The sequence below is a fragment of the Mauremys reevesii genome, linkage group 11, assembly GCF_016161935.1.
Source record: "Mauremys reevesii isolate NIE-2019 linkage group 11, ASM1616193v1, whole genome shotgun sequence".
Lineage (NCBI taxonomy): Eukaryota > Metazoa > Chordata > Testudines > Geoemydidae > Mauremys > Mauremys reevesii.
Genome location: NC_052633.1, coordinates 54,482,611 through 54,506,184, shown reverse-complemented (window position 1 = coordinate 54,506,184; position 23,574 = coordinate 54,482,611). Strand labels below are relative to the sequence as shown.

General features: G+C 39.4%; 1 long non-coding RNA gene across 5 annotated transcripts in view; it reads left to right on the top strand.

Annotated features, from left to right (window-relative positions):
* The window catches only part of LOC120374218, a 60,057-nt gene that overhangs the window by 23,370 nt on the left and 13,113 nt on the right, over positions 1-23,574 (top strand). For 4 of the 5 annotated variants that reach the window (XR_005585939.1, XR_005585938.1, XR_005585937.1 and 1 more), the window contains exons 3-5: positions 911-1,153; positions 2,948-3,035; positions 3,793-4,174. This is a non-coding gene — a long non-coding RNA (uncharacterized LOC120374218). The remainder of the gene's footprint in view (positions 1-910; positions 1,154-2,947; positions 3,036-3,792; positions 4,175-23,574) is intronic. The other variant, XR_005585940.1, reaches the window with a different exon arrangement.

The following is a 23,574-nucleotide window of genomic DNA, read 5'->3' as shown; positions in this document are numbered from 1 at the left end:
TGCAATTGAAAACATCAGTTTACAACATTTACTGGGTTGCTATAAAAATGTATTCCCCTGTGTTACGTTAAACATGAGAAACTACACCTCAGTGTTTCCATTATTTATATATTTATTCATATCTTGCTGCTTTTGATTCAGCTGTGTAACTGTATGCAAAACAAATAACTACTGAGGAACAGAATAATTTGTATTTTGAGGGAAATAAATATCCTGAAGGATATTTTTTTGTGGGAGTGGTGGCACCTGTAAAGAATCACATGGATTTTGCAGACAAAATATGAGAGAGGAAAAAGTAGGTGAGACATTTTGGGCCCAGCAACCTTGACATTGGCCTGTTACGGAAAGGAAATTATTATTATTATTATTATTTTTTTTTTTAAATCCTCAAACAAATTCACATCTTGAAACACAGTGTGAGGCCCCTAGCATATTTTACAAAGGTCCTGAAAAAGATTTACTATCAGTCCCATACAAATAGAAGGACAATGGGCCAGACCCTGGGGACTGCTCATGCTGCACCCATTACTACTCTAGGGGTAGGGGAATTGGGGATGGGGTACAAAGGAAGCTATAAGCCACCTTTACATGGCCCTGCTCAGTCCCAGGATTGTTAGGTATTGGTCTGGTCTCCACTGCAAGACAGAACAGACAGACCTGCACTGTCCTACACCTGGGTGCCTATGGCCTCCAAGGACTGTTTCAGCAGCTAAGGTTTGGCTCAAAGTTATGGCCCCCTGTGCTGGGAATGGCACAGAAAGTGGCCAGTGAAAGATATTTATTGAAGACTGGAGTTCATGACAACAAAATAACATATTTTATTTCAGAAACATACCCAGCAAAGTCATACATGTGTCTTTTGTGACCAGCCATTTCTGGGAAACTGACATTTTATTTCTCCCCCCTCCAGCATCTGTAAATTCATGGAGTGCCCTGCATTTGACTTCTGCTGTCCTTCATGTCCTCTACACAAAAGATACTCATTTAATGAAAAGCATGTTGCTAGTTCCTTTAGTGCAATCCAGAGTTGCGCCTGGGTCACTTAGAACTGTAGCTTCTGCTGATGTGAAGACTTCCTGCTCACAGATAACACGACATGAGGCCCTACTTGCTCCAGAGCCTGATTGGCGTGGATCTCCCGGTACACAGAAAGGTGACATGAGACTGCTTTCCTTGGGGATAAGTGACACAAATCCCCTCCTTTCCTCTCTTTCCCCCACCCCCTGCATTTATTAACTCTAGAATCCAGAACAACAATGGGCAAATATTGAAAAGTGGGAATGAATGTTTGAATCATCACAAACTCATGGGGCTGTTTGAGATCGGTTAGATTTATTTTCTATGAGTGTTCATATTTTGTTGGTTTGCAAGGATGTTGGTGGAAAGTCTCCCAAATATTCAAGCCAGAAATGTTTGCAGAGCCACCTTGAAAATGACTAAAGCAGCCCTTAAGTGGTGCAAAGAGAGTACAGCAGGGCAGTGAATCTGCCCCAGGAGCCTCTGAAAAGTCCAGGATGCCGGCTGTTGAAGCTGGCTCTGAGTGACACAAAGCACTTCCACCCCCAGGGCCTGAGTATGCTGCTTCAGCACTCTGTGTCTGCCTATCAAAGTTACATTTTGCACATGTGTGGTAATTATCCATTGCAGTTTGCTATCTCTCTATCTTGGGTATTTATATGGCCTTTTTTACTGTAGTATCTGAATGCCTCACAATCTTTAATGTATTTATTCTCACAGCACCCCTGCAAGGCAGGAAAGTGCTATTATCCCCACATTTTACAGATGGGGAAGGGAGGTGCAGAGAGGATAAGTGATTTGCCCAAGGTCACACAGGAAATCTGTGACAGAACAGGGACTAGAACCCACTGCTTTCAGATCCCATGCCGTAATAATCCTTCCTCCCCTACTAGTCTGCCATACTGGCCCAATCCTTCCCACATTCTGTATGAGTCCTTAAATTATTCTTATTTTGAAGGCACTGTACAGCCAAAGACAGTAATAGTGTACACACACACACACACACACAGAGAAACATAAATAGTTGATCTAATATATTAAAAGTAAAAATAATACTAAAAATTAAGAAGCTTCTATCTCTTATGATCACAGTGTTTGCCGTAGTGAGTGGGAGTCATTTTCATCGGGACTAGTCATATGTTTTTGTTTTTCTTTTCTTTCTTTGGTGGAGAAGTTTTCTAAGGTATTTTTCAAACTTTCCAGTTTAGCAAAGTGTTGGCTCAGATTGAAAAAGAGAACTGGGCACTAGGTCACAGGCAGAATTAGGTTTGCACTAGTGGAGGGGGCAGGTTGCTGACACAGCTACAATCAGACAAAAACATTTCAAACTTCTGGCTTTGTACTTCTCAAATGCCTCTCTTAGAAAATCGCTTAAGTTGTTATTAACATCCACCACCCACCTTCCCTTTCTGGTCCTGAAATTGTGTAATAATAGATAATGTTGACATATGTTCCCTGCTGGTCAGAAATACTATACTTCTGTGAAAGGTAAAATTTTCAAGCAATGACAAAATGTATTTTGCTTGGATAGAACATTAGTTATTGGCCTAATCTCACAATGTGGGATATGGGGTAAAAGTTTTAATGTTTTAGTTGTGGGAGAGAGTTTGTTGGGACAGTGAAAGCATCAGTATGGGGTGTATTTAGTTTTTGACATTTCTAGAGGTACTGGCTTTGTTTCAAACTCTTGTGTCCTTAGGAATTTAAAAGAAACATTCCCAGTATGTATGAGGAACAGCTGTCTATGTACTCAGTGCAACTTTTCAAAATGACTATTTGAACATTTTCTCTAGCAGGGATTACAGAACAAAGTTACATATGTGTCCGTTCCCCACCCTCCACCTACCCACTGGATTCTTTTTTACAGATCAGTTTTTAAAGCCTTAGTAACTGTAAAAAGATCTAAATTTGTATATCCATTTCCCATTAGGCAAAGCTGTCTGAAAATAGAGAAAGAGGAAGAGACTGCAAAATCTACCAAACAAATATGAAGAAACTGTTTTTGAAAGTAATTTAGGGTGAGATTCAATAAAAGTGTGTCTAGTTTGCACGCTACTGATGTCTGCACAAGACTGTGCATGCCTGGAGAAATAGAGTTTTATTTTAAGTTTTGTACGGGTTTCCCTGATGGGGAGCTGGAAAGAATGGTTTATTTAATGTGATCTTTTGCATTTTATGATAGTCTGAGCTGGTGTTAAAAATCCAGAAATTAACATGTTGGTTTTGTAACTTTCGGAACTAAACATCTCTGATTTTGTTCTAAATGTATTGTCTTTCATCACCTTAAAGCTGAGGTGGGGTTAGCAGCTACAGAGCCAGGCATTAGGCTCTGGTTCCATTTCTATTGCAGGGTGTAGGCCAGCAATGCTAATACAGTTTTGGAGGCAAATCCCCAATTCGGCACCTAGCCCATTTAGCTGGACTGGGTAGTGAGCAAATGCACTAGGGGGATGAAAAGCTTTAACCCGCCCTACCCCCCACACACGTAGGTAAGAATTGAGAGAAAGGCAGGAGGGTCCTCGGGCCCACCTGGGCTCTGCCTGCTGCATGCTGTCTTACAGATATCCACCACGGAGTTGAGCTTCCACCTTGTAAGAGTGAGTACCCTCTGCCTTACTTTCAAATCCTTCCCCCTCCCCATACAGTGAAATCACATCTGCCAGGGGCCATCTGCAGTTCTTGAGGTGGGGACAACACTTACCCCTTGGTCCTTCCACATACATACATTCCCACTGATGATCTGGCTAATAAATTCTCTCTCTCTCCTTCCCTCAGGAGATGAAGAGCACGCTTAGAAAACATGGGCATGACACACATACAGCAGTAAATTCAGATCCACCTAAATGGGCTTTGAGCAGGACTTTGGCATTCTCAACCTGGGATTCAGGTGTTGGCCTGAGATTGGTGGCATGTTACGTACACCTCTGACAAGGTTAGCAGGATGTTCCAGATATGTTTATGCTACACAGCATTGCCATGATCCTTGCCTGAGGGGGAAGACATACATGAAATAAGGAGCCCTGAAAAGAAGAGGACATAGGAGCTGTGAGGCTCAGGAGGACATAAGCATGCTGGACCAGGAAGATGATGAGGGAGCAAGGACACCAGCTAGTGTTCCCTGAGCCCCCTGATTCTCAGAGACAGTCTGACAGTCAAGGTGAGTAGGGATAGATTGATTATTGTGTATATGTATTTGATTAATGGGGGGGACGGGTAGTCTAAGCAAATATAGTCTGTGTGATAAAGACATATGGGTGGAGGATAGGTTCTTTAACTACAGTTAGTGCAGAGCAGTTAGGTGGCTCCCCCTCTGCTGCTGATGGATAGACATCCTGCCATTCTGTGTTGGCAGTGCACAGGGGGCTCTGGCTATGCAAAGGGTGGAATCATTTGCGGGATGACTGCAGTATTTCAGGGTTCAGCATGGGTTTCCGCCTTACTCCTTTGAAGAGGTAATGAACTGCAGTTGCTGAGGGAAGGGTGTGCCTCAATCAGTCTGCATACCGGTGACTATTAGCACAGCCTTGGGGGTGAGTAATGTAGAACAGAGGGTGTTGCTGTGTCTGGCTTAGCAACTGCCTGGCAGTGTCCAGAAAGGATGCTGTAGGATCTGCAAGCATGCTTTCAATTCAGCCCCTGTCTTGGACAAAACACGCTGATGTCTGTTCTCACAATGTGAGGGGAGACTGGTAACTCCTATTAATGCTAATGAGACTTGTATGCCAAATATCCCATAGATCAAAACTAGAATAGACTGCATGAAGGTAACAAATGGATGTGCCAGCAACTCCTTGTGTGATGGGGCTTTAAGGACTGCATTTGTCATCATAGTTCCTTTTATAAAACTGAATATGTGCAGTTTTTTGTCTTTTGGAGGGAGCTCGCTTTCCTAAAGCCTAAGGGACAACTTGTCCAACAGCTCCCCCAGTAGCTCTCCATTCATTTCAGCTTCCAGATCCGAATCACCCTATTTGTTTTCCAACCCTTTCTGTGCTTATTCCAGGCTATGTGGCTCGGCTCCACTCAGTTACACCCACTGATGTCAGTGGAGTTGCACTGGTGTAACCATGAGAAGAATTTGGTTCCTCTTCTTTTTACTTCTTTCCTCATTTTGTCCATTTAACACCAGCCGTTTCCGTTTCTTCTCAAAAGTTTGCCTTTGTTGGTGTGAGTCTTCCACTCTGTAACTCCTGCCTCATGGTACAGTCTTACTGCTTCATATTAAATCTCAGCTGATAACTGATCTGTTTCCCCATGCCTCTGCCTCTTCTTCCCTCCCTCCCTCTGCTCTCTGTACAATGTTTTGTGATCCAGCTTGTATGAAAACACTGGATAATAAAAAGCCCTATAGTATTAATTTTAATTCTTTTTGGTGCAGCAAATCGAATAGTGTATGTTACTTCATCCTCTAATCTTCCCTTATCTATGATAATACATAAGTTTTATTTTCATTAATTGGGGGGGGGGAGTGATTCTTTAATGATTACTTCCTGGAGCTAAACTATTATCTTCCTTAAATACAGCTGTTTATATTATGCATAGCATAATTCCTGTCATAAGAATATATTATAACTCTTTGAAATATTTTGTGCCCTCAATTAGCATAAGTTTCAGTTTAGCTTTTATTAAAAAAAATAGTGAAAAAGGCCCAGGCAACAGCACTATCTATTGCCCCTTAGTAGAACTGGCTCTGAAGTGACCTCTGGCTTCTTGGGATGGAGCCAGCAGTGCTGCAGAGCTGGTATTTTCAGCTTTAGGAGACGAAAGTAAGTGTTAAGGGTAATGGATGGAGGCAATAGGATTTCACACATCAGTGTCATTACAGATTTAGGGTCTAATTATTTGCATTACAGTAGAGCCTCATCTGAGATCAGTGCCCCATTGTGACAGTCCCTGCCCAAAAGAGCTTACACTCAAATAGACAAGAGAGAGAAAAGGTGGGAGGAGAAATAGAGACACAAGGAGGTGAAGTGACTTGCCCAAAGTCACACAGCAAGTTAGAGCCTAGATTTATGATTCGGCACATTTGCAATTTATACTTAACTCTTAAATGCATGTCTTTACAAAACAGGATGCCATTCGGAGGTGATATCTAAGGTGGCGTGAATTGCACATTGTGAATGGATATACAGAAATAGAGCCCAGGTCTGCTGTGTCCTCTGTCTAGTGTCCTATTCACTGGACCACACTGCCTTTTTACCAGTCTTGAAGTAATCCTTACTCATATAAGTAGTGCTAATGGGACCAGTTTCTGGAATAAGAATTACTGTATGTCTGTGTAAGGTTTTGCAGTGTGAAGCCCTTAGAGGTGCCTTGCTGTCATTTCAGTGACTGCTACTTTTTCTCTAAGGGAGGGGACATGGAATGAATGATGAGGTGACTGAAAGGCACAACGAGGCTCCTTGGGACCACCGAGGGAAGACCCACATTTGGTTATAAGAATTCCTCTTCCACACACCTCAGCTCTCCTGATAACTTATTTAACATATATATCATGGTAACATCCAGAAACCACAATCTGGATCAGGGCCGACTGAGCTAAGCTCTTTACTAACATATGCAAGGAAACAGGGTGAAATCCTGGCCCAGTGAGGTCAATGGCAAAAACCCTCTTGACTTCAATGGGGTCAGGATTTCACCCATGTCCCTATCTTGAGTTTACAAACTAAGAAGACAAGTGACATATGAAAAGTGCAGAGGAGAGGGATGCAGTCAAATATTTATATTTGCTGTACAAGGACTATATAAGAGTTAGGTATTAATATTGTTTATTATTACTATTTTTGAGAAGTACTTGGTCCTGCCTCAGTGCAGGGGGCTGGGTTAGATAACCTCTTGAGGTCCCTTCTAGACCTATGATTCTATTCTTCTTCACAATTTACAATTCTTACAATTTCTATTGAAGAGTTAAGTCTATGTGTTTACAAAACAGGGTGCCATTCAGAGGCGATAGGTAAGGTGATGTGAATTGCTCATCATAAGTGGGTATACAGGTTTGGTTTATACCAATTTAGATTCCCTTAGCATGTGGTTTACAGCAGATTAGATTCCCTGGGCCAAAGTCATCCCTTGTTTGACTCTTAAGTCACTCTGTTGAAGTCAGTTGAATCAAACTAGGGATGACTTTGGCCCAGGGAATCTAATCTGCTGTAAACCACATGCTGAGGGGCCAGATGAAAAAGGTGCAGTAGGAAAAGTAACTGACAGGTGTAAGGAGGTGTAAGTTAAAAGCTGGTCTTCCCTTGCCTACTTTAACTTGTACCATTTTTAGGCCCCTCAGTGTGTAAGCAGCACAAACTCTCTTGCACTCACACTTACAGGTACTTTTGCAATACCTTCAAATCACTTCTGAATTTGATCCCCTCCTGCCACCTGTGTTGTTTATAAACAGATTTATGTGACTCTCTGCAGATGACACAAAATCAATTTGATTAGTTTACATTGTAGTTGTGCAGGGTAGGGCATAGTTGGCTTGCTTTGATTCATGTTAATTTTAAATTCTACCGTTAACAACTCAAAAGAGTAACACACAGCACTTATAAAGTGCTTCACATCTTACAAATGCTGCATACATATTATTAACTAATTAATTAGCAATGAATTAGCTCAATTATTTTCAGGTATATGGTTTCATAAATAACTTTCTAAAAGGGTTGTGACAAACTTGTACCATTCTTTTCTATGATAGCTGGAAAAAAAAATCCTGGAAACATATGTTTATTTTTTTTCCTGCTTCTGACCACTCTGTTTGGAAAAACTGCCAAGTTTGACTCTAAACTTGCAAATACAGTAACTTTCTTCTTTGAAAATCTGAGTCTATAACGTCTGGAGCAGCTTTTGGTAGAAAGGGTTGTTATGGTACTGACTCTTACGAACAATTTCATTTTCTTAAATCGATTTCATACACAAGGTTAACAGAGAAGGTCCAAACAAATGAATACATGTGCATTTATCTGACAGTATTTCATATACAAATAATGAAAGCAGTACATTATCAATTCTCTTTAGTAAGAAGTATTCTTCATGTTTTTATAAAAAGTACTTAAGAGCTGACTTTGAAGAAAGACTTTGAAAACTTGCCAAATCTTCTTTGTATTTTGAAAGTCCACATCAAGAAAGTAGTAAATAGTAATTGAGTGTAGGAAAAAGGAAACTATTAGCATTGTTTTCTTTTAAAGATAAAAAGAAAAATGCAGTGAAAAACTTCATAATCTCTGAAATGTGTATTTGTTATTTGAATCAATTTAAAACAATTGTCACTATTAACTTCATGTTAGCTTGCCTACTGAACTGTACAAAATGGCTCTATATCTGCTGGTTTCATGTATGTGAGGGTTTTTTTTGTTTTTGTTTTTTCTCTTTGGAGTTTTACAGTTTTAAATTATTTCCATTTAATTGCAGTTAGAACTGTGCTTAAAGTCCAGGATTGTTCAACCTATATTCATTTTTCTAATTGAAGGACATCTATGCTTGATTTCCATAAAGCAATAGTTCTTCAAAAGTCCTTTTGTGACACCCCATTTTTATTTAACTAAACTAAAATATCCCTGCTTTTGGTTTAATTTGTAGACCAAATTCTTTGCTGGGCCAAATTCTTTGCTGGAGTAAAATGGTGCAACTCCTATTCAAGTCACCACTCTACATCAGCAGAAAATGTGACCATGTGACTTCCCTAGAAGTTATTTTTAATAAACAGTTTGTTTACTGTGAAAATGCTCAAATGGAAATCAGCTGTGTGCTTGGAAGGAACTACAGTGAACCCTCACTATATACTGCAAAGGTTACAGGCTATCTTTCATGCTTGCACTAGTTACAGGAATTTATATTGTGTAATTATATGTAATCAAGAGGTTAACTTGTCTTTTATCACTGATAATGCAGGTTGTACTTATGCATATATTAATTGCAACGCCATTAAGCTGTCCCATGTGTGAGGTAGTATTATGAAGAACTGCCTGTTCACTTTAACTTTAATAAGTGCAATACATGTTCAGCTGAAAAGGAATCTGCAGTGTATTTAAACTGTGAGAAACAGACGTGTTCACTGGAATTCTGGGTGTGATGTAATATATAGCTGCCATTTAAAAATGGAACATTTGCCAACAATTTCCACACAGGTGTTCAGAGATTATTATGGTGGACATGGTATAAGAACCAAGAGAGGGAGATGGATAGGTAGGCACAGAGGTGCATACAACTGATTATAAATGTTGATTTTTTTAGTGGGGACCACTGCATTAGTCTATATAGAGAAAATATATATTTGTGTATAGAATGAAGATGGGACTGCACCACAGGTTTTACTGGCATGAGTTTGAGTGACTACATTTCCTAAGAGTTGAAGAAAGATGCTGGATTTTCAGAGTTTGCAAAGATCCTTTCAGGCTTACCAGTGCATCATTGCTCATATCCATCTCATTTTCACACATGTTGGCTCTGGATATTGACTCATCTCCTGCTTTTACTATGTTAAAAAAGTTTTTATTTAATTTTATAATACTCAACAAAACATGACACAGATAGAACTGTGATATACAATACATGAATAGAAATATAATGCAAACATATATGAGAATGCTATCATACTGTCTGTGCCTCCATTTGCCCATTGGTAAAATGGATTTAATGATGCATACCTAAGAGGTGAGTTATGAGGCTTAAGTCAGATCATACCTTTCTGCCAAAATATTTGTGGGATGTTGACAAGATGACCAGCAAACTCTGGGGATTATGGGGAGAGGGTTTAACCAGATCTCCCGCTCAGTGGAGAGGCTTAGTTGTCCTATCGGTAGGGCAAGAGAATATAGTCTCACAACTCTTTACATCTGTGGGGAAGTGAATACCTAGTTGTGCAGAGGGGAATTCATTTTGCTTTGCTACACGGGCTTCAACTTTGTTGGCAGAACAATTCCTGTGGGTGCGGCATTGTCATAGGCAATAGGGAGGAATGAAAAGGGAATTAATGATGCTTCAAGCATCCAGTGAGAGCTGTTCTTCCCCATCACCTACTCCCATACCCCAAATCCCACACTGGAAGACTCTGATATAGATAACTTCCTTAGGATCATAGAGCATTTGGGAGATGGTGCCACAGAGCTGGCACTATCCACACCCCCTATACTCCAAAGACAGCCTTTTTGGACCATGCTTCTCTATGCTTACAGAAGCAGAGGAGACAATCAGGGCCTTATTTACTTAATGTTTGTAAAGTGCCATGAGACCCTCAGATGCACGTTACCAGCATCTCATTATTATTACTCACTAAAGAAAAAATCTTGCTAATGCTAATGTTTCAGTAAAAATACACTCTGATTTTTCAGATTTTTCTTAGTTTGACAACAAAACTTTTACGCTTACAGAAGAAGTGAGATTTTAGAAGGGTCTTCTTCTGACACCCAACACTATGCAGGACACAGGTGAGGCAGAATTTCACATTTCTCTTTATGGCAAGGATGAATCTGCAAAATCACTAGCATAGAAGCTATGATTGTCTACCAAAAGGAAAATAGATCCTCATATAAGGTGAAATCCTGGTCCTACTCAAGTCAATGAGAGTTTTGCCACGGCTTTCAATGCGACCAGGATTTCACCCATGATATTTCAAAACGGATGTAGCTCCATGGAGTTGGGTAGGAACAGTTTTATAAAGCAGTGCTCTTTAAAATTTGATTTTTAAATTTAAAAAATGTAAAATACAATGGTCTGTGGTCATCCCCGGTGAAGCTCCATCAACTTCATTCGCATTCTATCAGGGATGAATTTGGAACTGTTTGTTTATTTAGAGGTTGTTTAAATGTTCTTTACCCTTCTAAACTACAAAAGTATGCAGCATTATTCCTGTCAGTGCTATAGTTCCTATAGGGAAGCAGAATTTCACAAAGTTAAACTTTTCTGTTTGCAAGGTTAAAAGAAGAGGCAGAAGGCCAGATTCACCTCTGTTATGCCAGTGACATAAAAAAGTTAGTTTGGCTTTACACTGGTATAATCAAAAGCAGAATTACAGATTTTCCATACATAAAGTTCACTTTGCTGACTCTCAATATATGAAACCATAATAAAGCCACATTTCGTACTGTGCCACAATTTACCTAGCCATAATGGATGGCAGTGGTGCCTTATGGATTATCCATATTATCTATGATATCTCCATTCTAAGTGACTACTACTGATTAGTACATAAAATAAATTGCTTTTATTATTTCTTCTACTGCGTATCTTCCTGTTGTTGCACCACATTCCTAAGCAGAGATCCAAATTTACTTCATTAAGCAATGATACAAATGATACAATTCTAAGTGTCTTTTTGTTTTGTTTTTGCCATAATGATGAACTCAACTGTGCATTCCTTGTTCACCAAATGCTGGTTTGGGAAGGAACCAAGTGTGCAGTGTGCAAGGAATGCCCTGTATCTTTGGGAAATACTATTCTGGAAAGATGCAGTTATCCTATCTGTTATTATGATAGCAAGTCTGAGTGGAACACCCTGTCTCTCTGCATTATTCTGTTTTACCTTAGGTCAGTGTTACTGAGTGGTTGATGAAATATGATTTGAAAATGTTCCTTAATGCCTGCTGCAAGGGGGCCCCACCCCATCCTTCCCTTATTTAAAACATTCCTAAAGCCATTTTCCAATGAAATCCCACTCAAGTGGACTGACTCACATCAGAAGACATTCCAGAAAGAAGAATAATTACGCCATTGCTGGAATTGATGTAATGGTGTTTTTCAGGATACTTTAATAGACATGAGTGATGTTTTGGCAGGCAGTTGAAATAACCCCAGATATCTGATTGCATTACTGACTACAACCAAGGGGCATCTCTGGGGAAAGAGCATTATTTGAGGTACTTCCTTCATATTTGTAACTTGCTGTAGTTATCTTTTAACACAACACAGGATTTTTTTTTTAAAAAGACATATTGGAGAGTTTGATGGAGAAGTATAACAAAATCTATTTACAAACTAAATTCTAAACATACACAGATTCCAAGAGATGGGGTTATGTAAACATCAACATAATTCTCTGGGTTATGTGCTGTTTAAAATAACATTCAGTTATGGATTTAGCCCAAAAGGTTGTCACTTAACAGCAGCATTTCTTTTGTAATCTGTATAGTTTGGATTTATTAGAATTTTAATTTGATCTTTAAAAGGTAATGGAAATGGTTCTTTCCCCCTTCTTTGGAATATTCTGAATGTTACATTCATTGTTTTCAGTTATTTAATTGAGCTTTGTTACAATTTGACACTTGTACTTCTCATATATGAAGTTTTGGGGCTGGATGTTGATTAGCTGTAATGTAGATGAGTGGAGGGTTGGTAGGCAGTAAGGCCCATGATGCCTGTGAAGCTGCATTAGAGTGACATGTACTGCGACTCTGCAAGAGAGCAGCACTGGGGCAAGTGGAGAGGCCGGGAGTGGGGGAGCCAGGATATGCTGGCCAGAAGAGATGATTACACACAAGTGAGTTAGGGATGCAAACTACCTTATTTTCAGGGCTGTAGTAAGTTATTTCCCTTCTCCCACTCCTGGAGCAAGGAACTGTGAGTCAATTCCTTCCCAGTTTCTGAGGTAGCGCAGCTAAGTGCCACCCCATACTCCAGACTGTGCCTAAAAGGCCTAACGTCATCCTAATTTATTAAGAATCTCTCTCTCATAGAAATACATTTATTCTCTCTCTCTCTCTCTCTCTCTGTATGTGTTTTAATACCATACTTATCACTATGATATTCTTATTATTAAATGCAGTAAACACACTGGACCAAAGTGTGCCCTTGTTTAACATTCACACCGCCCCACTGAGTGCTCAATCATTGCCTTCACATCTAAGCTATTTATTTTTTAAAAAAACAAAAAAACTGAGCATTGATGTTCCTGTTTTTATTTCTCAAAGCCTAGTCATTTAGCTACTCTCCTCAGGTAAACAGGTCTTTTTCTTGGTCTGGCATGCTGATAAGCCTTCACACTTGGCTGGGCCTGAGGTGCGTTTGTGCAAAGCCAGATTGTTTTAGTTAACATAATCAGTGAACTCACTGTTCTACCTGGATGTCTGGGAGAATTGCCAAGAGATTTCCCAACATTTCAATCAGAGACATAGGCTATAAAGCTGTCAGTTTTCTTGTAGGCCAATTTGCCTTTGCCATGGTTCTAACGTTCTATTCATTTATAAAGAAATCAGCCCAGGTCTTTTGGGGTAATATTTTATGCTGGTTTCAATTTGAAAAAGGCAAGAAAGAAAGGAAAGAAAGAGAGAAAGAAAGAAATTGAAACCAGCATAAAATATATTACTCCAAAAGACCTGGGCCGATTTCTTTATAAATGAATAGAACATTAGAACCATGGCAAAGGTTCGTTCTTTCATTCGTTCTTTCTTTCTTTCTAAAATATGCATTTTAAAAGAGCATTTCCCGACACAGGAAAAAGTGTCACACTATGATTTTGACACAATAGAAAGTAAGTTCCATTAATTATTATTATTATTATTTATTTTATTTTGCAGTGCTTGAGCCTGGCTCTCTTCATGTATTGCCCCAATCTCAAGTGACTCTGTTCTTAAACAAAGACATTGAGCTATTCAGGTCAAATATTCAAGGATAATATTGGTCTGAGAAGTAATTACAATCAGAGATATATTAAACTACCTGAAAATAATTCACTTCCACAGCAAAAAATATACCTACAAGTTTATGGGCTGTGGGTCATTGTCATCCACCCTACTTCCACTTGCTATAATAAATTTTGGTGAAATAGCTACTACTGAGTACTGAATTCAAAAGATTTGTTTTCCCAAGCATTCCATATTCACCATGTTGTGCCAGATTACATCATGTAACCTCCAACTATGTCATGTCACTTTTTTCAGATAACTTGATGCAGTAGGACATAGTATCACATCCACTTGAAATTTCTTTAATATTCTCCATGGGAATTTTTTGATATTTGGTTCCTTGGATGTTTTTCAAATGGATAGCTTGGTATGTTTATGACTTGACCAGGCAATGAAAAGTGTAGATGATTCATATTGTTCAGCAATACTTCAAATTGCATTGAACAGATGACATGCATAACAGAAGTGGAGAGAGAACGCAGAGTATGGAAGCATACCACTCAGTAAGCCTGCAGGAGAGGTAAGCAGAACCATCAAATGTAGTTTGTAGGAGTTCTCCTGCTATTTAATGATTTTGAAGTTTTTTAGGCCTGCAGGTCAACATCCCAAGAAGATGTCGGTGCAACTAACAAGGAAGATCAAGAACCTAGAAGATAGGGAGAGACAGGTTCTCTGGAAGGGAAAGCTGGAAATGAAGCAGGTTAAGAGCTTCACCTGTCACAGAAGAATTACACTTGCAATAAGGCAGATGTCAAAAAGACACTATTAGCTAGGAAGACTTCAAAACAGGTGTTTGGAAGAATGAGAGAATCTCATTCATAACCTAAACTGAAAATATTCAACATAAACAGCAACTTACTTGCATCAAGACTATATCAAGGCTTGACAAATTCACCTGTCTGGTGCCTCATGCAATTGATTTATCTGCCTGGACAGGTGGAAAACTGCCTAGACTTATCCGTGAGTAAAGTGGAGTTGTTAGTGCAGTGCCATTGAGGAACTGTTTTCTCTCACTACAGCAGTTGGAGTAAGCATGTTACAGTGCTACAAATTAGCAGACTGTTTTAAAACAGTTCCCAAGCATTGAAATTAGAAGTGCTTAATGCAGAATTCATATTTTCTAGCTCAGTCATAACGGGACTCTGGTGAATTTAATTTTTATTGCTTTCATGTTGTAACAGTCATTTGTCTTTTGGAGGCAATCATGGGAGCAGCATTACAGCAGGACATATGAAGATTCTTGTTTGCATCTTGTAATCCTGATGATATTAATTCTTTACTACAAGCAAATGCCACCTGGAAAATAAAATTCTGTTCTTCCACTTGTACTCATGTTGCACAACACTCCCACTGAAATAAATGGATCTCTTGATAGAGTAACGTTCTAGTCAATGTGATTAGGGTAGCAGAATCTGCTCCACAGCCATTTGGATTCTGGAGAAAAAAAATTCTATCACAGAATTAAGTGGATATAGAAATATCCAAGGTCATATCCTTAGGTATTAACTGGTGTAGCTCTGTTGACTACAATTAAACTAGGTTGATTTATACCAGCTAAGGATCTGGCCCATAAACATTTAAACAAGTGTTGTAATTTTTGGAAGCTATCATGAGTCTCCACAAAGAGTTACATGATGTTATATTATTTAAAATCTTGTACTAAAACCAATGGTTTTTTTATAGTTATGTCAATCTTCCCCCATCTAAAATGTGCCAGAATCTACTGTTACCAAAACTTACCATGATGCCATGTACTGGATATAAGAAATCAGAGACCATGACGGCCATGCTCATTACTGTTTCATTGCTTGATGATTGGGAGATCTTTTTTTCTGTCAGTGTCTGATTTTTATATTGTAAGCAACAAGGCAAGGTCTTTGATGTTTTGTTACATCCTTCAGCATCACTAGAAAACGACTTGTTTTCTTAATTTTCAGTGGTTTATAACTGATCTATAGCAGATCTTTTGGATTTAACCCCTAGTCACATAAAATATTAAATATGGCCATTAAAGAGACCATGGCTGTTTCTGAACCAGTATAGGTTTTAGCCCTGATGTCCCAGACAAATTCTAATTTGGGTAATTAAATCCTGCCTACATAAATTTCCAATGCAATTTTAATTGGATACAGGATTTTCCATTTCTAGTGCTAAATAATTGTGCAGTATTGATGTATCCTGTTAAACAGCTGATACTTTTTTTCCAGAGGTTGCTGAATTTCACTGGTAAGTGAAACCACTTCTGTATGTATAAAGACACAAATCTTGAGAAATGCTGGATGTTCTTAGGATCAGGCACAAAGTTTGCCAAATGTTTTTGGCATTGAGATGAATGGCACTGTAGAACTGTAAAATATCATTGTTATTTCTAATCAAGTTATTCCAAATCTTCAAAGCTGTAGCCACACTAATTAATCCCCCCCCCCCAAATAGATCTTTATACAGTATGACTTATTAGGTGACTACAGGGATTGGACTGAGTGATCTGAGAGAGAGAGTTTCCAGATTTGACTACCATGATTATATGAGAGAGGCAAACATGGTTGTCCAGATATTGGTATGGAACTATTATGTCATCCGAACCAAAAAAAACCAACCACACGGTGGATGTATTGACTTGGGGAAAAAACAGCCAACGTGATAAGGGATTTATACTATTTTTGGAAGCAATACACTTACTTATTTTAAAAGATATAAAACATTGTTTCTTTTGCCCCCTTTGGCTGATGGAAGCATGGGCATACCTGTTATCGAATAAAATTTATTGCATTATTTGTGGTATCCTGCAGAGACTTTTTCATGATTTTCTGTGGGACTGCAGAGACAACTTGCAGAGAAAATCACTACAGTTTTAATATGTTTGCCATATTTTTCAGCCGAGGGTGTAGTCCTAGCTGAATGACTTTGTACATAATGGTCACTCACCCATCATCCTATTTAACAGATTCACTCAACAACATTTAAATGCTGAAGGCATTTAACCAGCCATAGTGAAATCTGTTGTGGATATGTAGCTTTTCATGGGCACCCATAGTGATTGTGCTAGCCCCAGGTCCTGTGATGGATTCTGTACTCTGACAGTTTTGATGGAAAATGTTTTACAGGGAAAGATGTTTGGCATAGAGTGGCTGCAGTATTAAATGAAGCTCCTTGTGTCACCCCTTGCTTGTGTGATGTATCAGATTGCATTAACCTGGCTCCACAAAGGAAAAGAAATCAATACATATGCAAATTTGACAAAATTTTAAAAGCTATTTTTAGTTTTTACTGTTACCATGACAAAAGATGTCTCCATCTGCAAGAGACCTGTTTACTAGAAGTTGACCTTGCTCATGTCCATGGGGTAAATGGATCAGTTGGCTTGTCAGCAGATCAGCAGAAGTAAAACTAGTGTTAATCATTTACTAATGATCATCTTCTATTTTGAGAGCAGTCAGATTTTCTTTTCTCATAAAAAATGATGCTAAATTAATAGGCTACCGAAAACATTTGAAATCTCACAGATTATTTAAACATTTACAATGCACTACATACCATGAGTGACATTCACACTCATGGTATGCACACCACTTAAGTCTTCAGAGTATGTAGTCAACATTTTCCTGAGCATCAATGTTTACCTAACATACCAGATTTCAGTCACATGGGTTTTTCAAGTTTCTGGATTCCACAATCCTGGAATTTAGAACTGTACAAACTGAAGGAGCAGCAATAAAATAACATTAAAAGGTTGCATAGCGGACTCCATCAAGATGATTCTTCAGGGATCATGTGCCCCACTTGATATCAAACCCAAAATTTAGTTCATGAGGGTCATTGCTGGCACTAAGAAATATTTAGGAAAGTGATCTTGAAATGTTAGCATCCTCAGAAGTCAATTGATTACTGTACAGAGAGTTTGGTTGTCCCTTAGCAAGGTTCTCTCAGTCTAGATTTTTGCCAGTTTCTCTTCTGAAGCTATAGACAGCAGATTCAATATGATTACAAGGGTCTCAAAATGTATCTGAAAAAAAAAGATGTGTAACGTATTTTCATTGAATCCACCTCAAAATTGTCCACATTCGTATCCATCACTCATCAAAGAATTAGTATTATCCTTGAATCCCTATGTTGTAAAGTAGGTCTGTAAAGTACTTACTTTGCTTCCACTATCAAAATTGAAAGGAGAACGGGCATAATGATGGCACTAAACAGAATAATGATTCTTTCAGGTTTGGGATTTCAGTTTGACTCTAACAAGGCTAGAGAAGTTTGGCTTAACACAGCAACAGGGTTAGATGCATGACATGTTTAGGACACAGCTTCACAATAGAGGTCTCTCCAGTTGCCTAATTAGACAATGTGTGCGCATGTACATATGGGAGGGGAGAGAGGTGTGTCTGTGGGTGGCTTGCTGTGTGAGCTGGTTTTCAGCAGGGTAAACTAAAAGATGTTAACTGTTAATGGAAATGGCATCTATTCCATACAAATCTGGCATAGGGATGTGGAAACCTGGCACACACAAAAAGTATGAGAGGAATTTTGGATGGGTTTGAAAACAAATGCCTGAGGGGGATCATGAAGATCATGTGGATGGACAGTAAGGATTTAAACCATTTAAGAGATGAGCAGGCAGAGATAGCAGGCAGAGGTGGTGCAGAATAGGAAACTCTACTAGTCAGGGTAGCAGAGCACAGACTGCCAAGATAAGTAAAGAAGTAGCCCCATAGTATGGAAGGAACCATGTCTGTTGGAGAGATTTAGGACCTGATTAAGCAAAGCACTTACATACGCTTAACTTTAAGCATGTACAGTACTTAAGTCCTATTAAAATCTACATAAATATCTGCTTAAAATTAAGTAGGTGCTTTAATACTCTTCAGATGCAGAATTGGGGCCTCAGTGAATCATGACTGACTGCACCACAACTACGGTGGTGCAGAGTTTGTCTGGGCATACCCAGGAAGGGCAGCTCTGCTTTGTGGTGGGGAGGGGAGGAAGGAAGTCAGAAACTGCTGTAAAAAAGGTGCTCGGTGGTCAGCTTTGCAGCAGTGACTCACCCCCACCCCCCAGGAATGTTCATAAAGGTACAAAACCTGGGTGAGGACAAGTCTCTTTGTTCCACGCAGCGAGGAAGCCAGCACCCACCCTCCCTCCCCTAGTGGAGGCGAATGGCAGGCTGGGTTAGGACCTTCTGTGGGCATTAAGGTAGTCACCCCCTTTAAAAGGGAGCTGGGAAGAAATTTTTCCCACACCACCAGAATTGGCTTTGTTGGAATGTGTTTTTTTCGCCTTCCCCACAGCGAGTGTAAGGGAGGACCTTTTCTGGTGAGACGAAATGGTGGTAGACCATATGTCGCAACTTATTTTGTATGGTTGGGCAAATGTTCAGTGCAGGTACTCCTTAGGGAGGGCAGCCAGTGACCAGATAAATGGTCTGGTAAAGGACTTAAAAGGAGATACTGGATAATGGAACAGAACAGGGGAGCAGGTTAGGGACTCCTATGATTGATATGGCAGGGAGCCCCCCCCCCCAATAAGAACTGGTGTCAGATATAAAGAAGTGAAGAGAGAGCACTCTGAATTTTGAAGGCATCAATAGGAGCTCATGATGATTTAAGGATTATAATGATGATGTGTACCATATATGTGGTTATATTCACTCTCCGAATTAAAAAAATACTTTAGTCAATGATACTTGTTATTCAGTATCTTATTTGCATAAAGAGGTAGGATCAATGGAGAGCCTCCAGAACATTTGAGGGAAATTTGTGGGGATTTTCACTTCCAGCTGTAGATTTTTTTCTGGAGTTTTAGTTTCCATTCTCCTCCTGTACTTTAAACTAAGCATCATTACATAAGAATGGCCATCCTGGGTCAGACCAAAGGTCCATCTGGCCGAGTAGCCTGTTTTTCGAGAGTCAATGCCAGGTGCTTCAGAAGGAATGAACAGACCAGGTAATCATCGAGTGATCATTGTTTTACAGAAGATACTGCAGGTGATTGAAAAATATTTATTATTAAATTGAACCACCTTCCCTGCCACTGCATCACATTTTATGGGAAAAGCCCACAAAGCTTCACTAGCTGTACTGCAAAAGTCAGCCCTTTTTGTTGAAAGTAATATAAACACCACTTATATCTCCACTGTTAGGAAGGCAGTAAGCACCTTACATATCTGTTATTTCTCTGATTGCACATTGAGACATACAGTCTTATTCCTATCAAATCAATGGAACTCCAAGGTGTGACAAATATACCCAGCCTGATTAGCATTCTCAGGATGATTTTGAGGTGGAGATTAGCAGTGCAAAGTTTTATAATGTTGGTGCTTCAATATAAGGCTTCAAGTTTAACACCCCATTAAGATGAATGGGCAGATTCACATTTCTTTTAGTAGTATCATGTGTCAGTCTGTCAACAGACCCATAAAGGCAACAGTGAATTGGTTTGTATTCTCAGAGTTAACATCACCATATAAAAAGGCTGGAAACAGAAATCGTTTAAAATGCTCATGAAACAATAAAAACTGGGGAAAACCTAACTCCGTAGAGTGTGTTAAACTTGCACACCTGCAGATTTCTTCCTTCACAGATGGTCATTTGCCAGCAAGGCAGCAAAACAGGCAATGATTTGCATGGCCTGTGCAAGCTCAGTTGGCCAGGCACCTTGTGTCTGCAGACCTCCACCCCTCTGTGGATGGTGCAGAGCCCAAGTTAAGGCGATTGGGTGGCATATCTTCTCCCATTAGAGAGGAGAATGCTTTGCACAGTAGCTTCTCACTAGTCTTCCATAAACCCCACAAACCCTGGAGCCCCAGTCCCAGAGAAGTCCCACAGAGGGGCTCTTCTGGAATGACAGAAGGGGGAATGATGCTGTGGACTCAGCACTATCTGCCCCATCCATATTCTGTGGAAAAACTACCCGAGCATGTGAAAATTTAATAAGCATGAATGATTTTGAGCCTCACAGAGCCTGGGTGAAGTTGGTAAGTATTATTACCCCCATTTACATATGAGGTAAAGGCAGCTCAGCAAGAGTAAGTGACTTGCTGAAGGAAAGGCTGCTGATTTCCAGTTCAATGCTTTTACCATTACCATAGCTTCCCTTCTTCCTCCACACAGCATAGCACTTTCTGACACATTTTGATGCCATTGCTGAGCTGTACAATGTGCAGCTTCATTAGAACAATACATCCACACTTTTGATTTGGCATAACAATCCATTGAAAGTTCATTGAAATTAGCATTAATTTTTCTCACCAATGCTTTCCTACTGCACCACAACTGCAAGGTTACAAGTCTGTAATCTTTCATCTATTACATGACTCTGTTATGACTATAGCCAATGATTAATGTAGGGTTAATAATTTTGTCTGATGGAAGTTGGTATAAGAGAGTGACTGTAGCTGACTGAAACCTTATTAGGCTCCCTTTTGCTTGGTTTAAAGAACAGATTACTGTGTGCTTCACCTACTCAGCAACAAGCTTTTCCATAAAAAAGACAAGAGTAAGAATATACCTGGAGGAACAAACTGTTTTCAGCTTGAAATTCACATACACACAATAGTCCGACACATCTTCAATTTGGTGTATTGCAAAGTAGCACATTATGTTCAACATATATTTGTAGCATACAGTAATAACTCCTTTGGAACCATTAAGGGGTAATGCCACCAAACCACTATGCATTTGACTATCTAGCTTTTCCCAAACAATGCCAGGTTTATCTGACGAGCTGGTGAGCTTTAACAGGGTAAACATTTTATCCTTGATGCACATCTCTCCAGTGTAAACCCTGTTCCTGTTTTAAAAGCACATTGCTCTACTAGTGTCAGATAGAGGAAGTATTGAGGCAAACTGTCACAGCCCCATGAAACCTGTGCTGCGTATCTGCCCACATTTGGGATTTAAGAAAGTCTGTATATAACTGAAGATCTCCAGTTGTGCACTCATCCTACTCACTGAAACGATCAGCTCCTCAGACCTTTTTTGCATTTGAGTCTGAAATGTACAAAAGAGGGCTTGGTTTGTCCAAAGCAGAGTGAAAGCAGCCCCAAATGGCCTCAGGCTACATTACACCTGCGGACAAAAGGTGAATTTGTAGGAAAAAATTAACCATAACTTAATGTCGACATTAGCTGAAGTAACTTGCACTCTTCAGCATGCACAGCTGTGCTATCACTAGGGAATTTTTTGGCTACATGTGAATTTACACATCTGTCAAATAACTTGGAGATCCATAGGCAAACTTTAGCACTCAGGAACATTGTGTGGATTTGTGACACTTCCTGTAGGATTTTGAGTTCACAAAACAGTGAATGGATTGCAATTTTACAAGACGTTTTGCCTATATAGATATAGGGCCAAATTCTCTTCCCAGTTACACTGGTGTAATCTAATTGAAATTAAAGCCCTGACTCCAGAATGCTGAGGCCCACCTTTCTACACGGTCCAAGAAACAGAACAAAATTGCTCTTGTGCTTAGGTGCCTCCACGTACTTCCTACTAATTTTAGCGTCTGTTTCAAAATTGTATGTGGGTTTCCTCCCATGGAGCTTGTCTCTATTGTTATTTGTATTACGATAGCAACTATAAGCCCCAACCAAGGCTGGGACCTCGTTGTGCTAGGTACAGAGCCAGGACATGGACCCAGGGTTCTACTATCTTAGGTTAGTGCTTTAAATACAAGACCATATTTCCTTTCCTTTGCTTTATTCCTGCCACATTCTTCTATTCCTTCTATCTTGTCTCACCCCTCTTTGTGTGCACTGCAGTTTCCATCTCCTTGACTCTCCAACTATTTTAAAAAGCTCACATGGAAGCTTCTTTCCTACAATGCACATGCTTTTTATTTTCTGTCTTTCTCATAAGCCTTCATATTGAGGCAACATAGTCTAGTTGACTAAGTGTAGGACTGGGGACCTTGAATTACTGAATCCTAAATCTGATACTGCTGTTAGCTCATTAGGTGGTCTTAGGAAAAGCGCTTAACCTCTTTGTGTCTCAATTTCTCCATCTGTAAAATGGGGGATAATGCTAATTACCTAAATCATAAGGATGTCGTGATGTTTAATTAGCTAACATTTATAAAGTTCTATATTCTGTGCTAAGTATTTGTATAATTTTCAGGACAGAATGCTTTATTCATTCAAAATTCATTGTCTTCATACCACTGTTTTCTGTAATTTACACTGTAGACTGCTGTCATCTATTTAAATATGTAAAGCATTTTGGGATACAGTTTATATGATCCACTATGTTTAAAATATGGTTGTATTGTGCATATGGCAAATCATTTGGCATCATTTTTTAAAACTTCATAAGTGTAGGACAAACACAATGAGTAAAGTTTTCCTTTAATTGTTGCATATCATTGTGTGATAAGCATAACCGAATGGAAATGGCTTATCAGAATTGTGGAGCTGAGTTGTAGCATATTGAGATACGTTGGGCACGTTGGTGGAATGAGTTGCAGGTGAAAAGTGATTTTTTAAATTAATTTATCAACTAGTTTGTGTCATTGCCTAGCATGCAGGGTAATTGGGACAGACTCCAGGCTTCAGGTTAAGTTGCTGAATTTGGTTCAGTTTAAAGCAGTGGACAGTTTGACTTCACACCATATGCCTGTCTGTTTGGAACCTGGCACTCAACAATTCCTTTTATACTTGGGAGGATAGCTGATATATTTTCAGGTCTGAAAATTATTATGCAAACATGAAGGTATTTGGATCTTCAGCAAGGAGTCTTAAATGAAGACACATTTTTTAAGTTTAGAAGCTCTAGATACAGGACTAAAATACTGGTGGAACACTGACCGTATATTTCTATATATTTCTTAAGAGATGATCTACATGCACCTCCAATAACCGACCCATTTACCAGATCCAGAAACACAAATCCAAAGGGCAGAAGTTAGGAAGTTCAGTTGTCACAACAGCACAGAGAGGTCCACCAACATTTTGGTACAA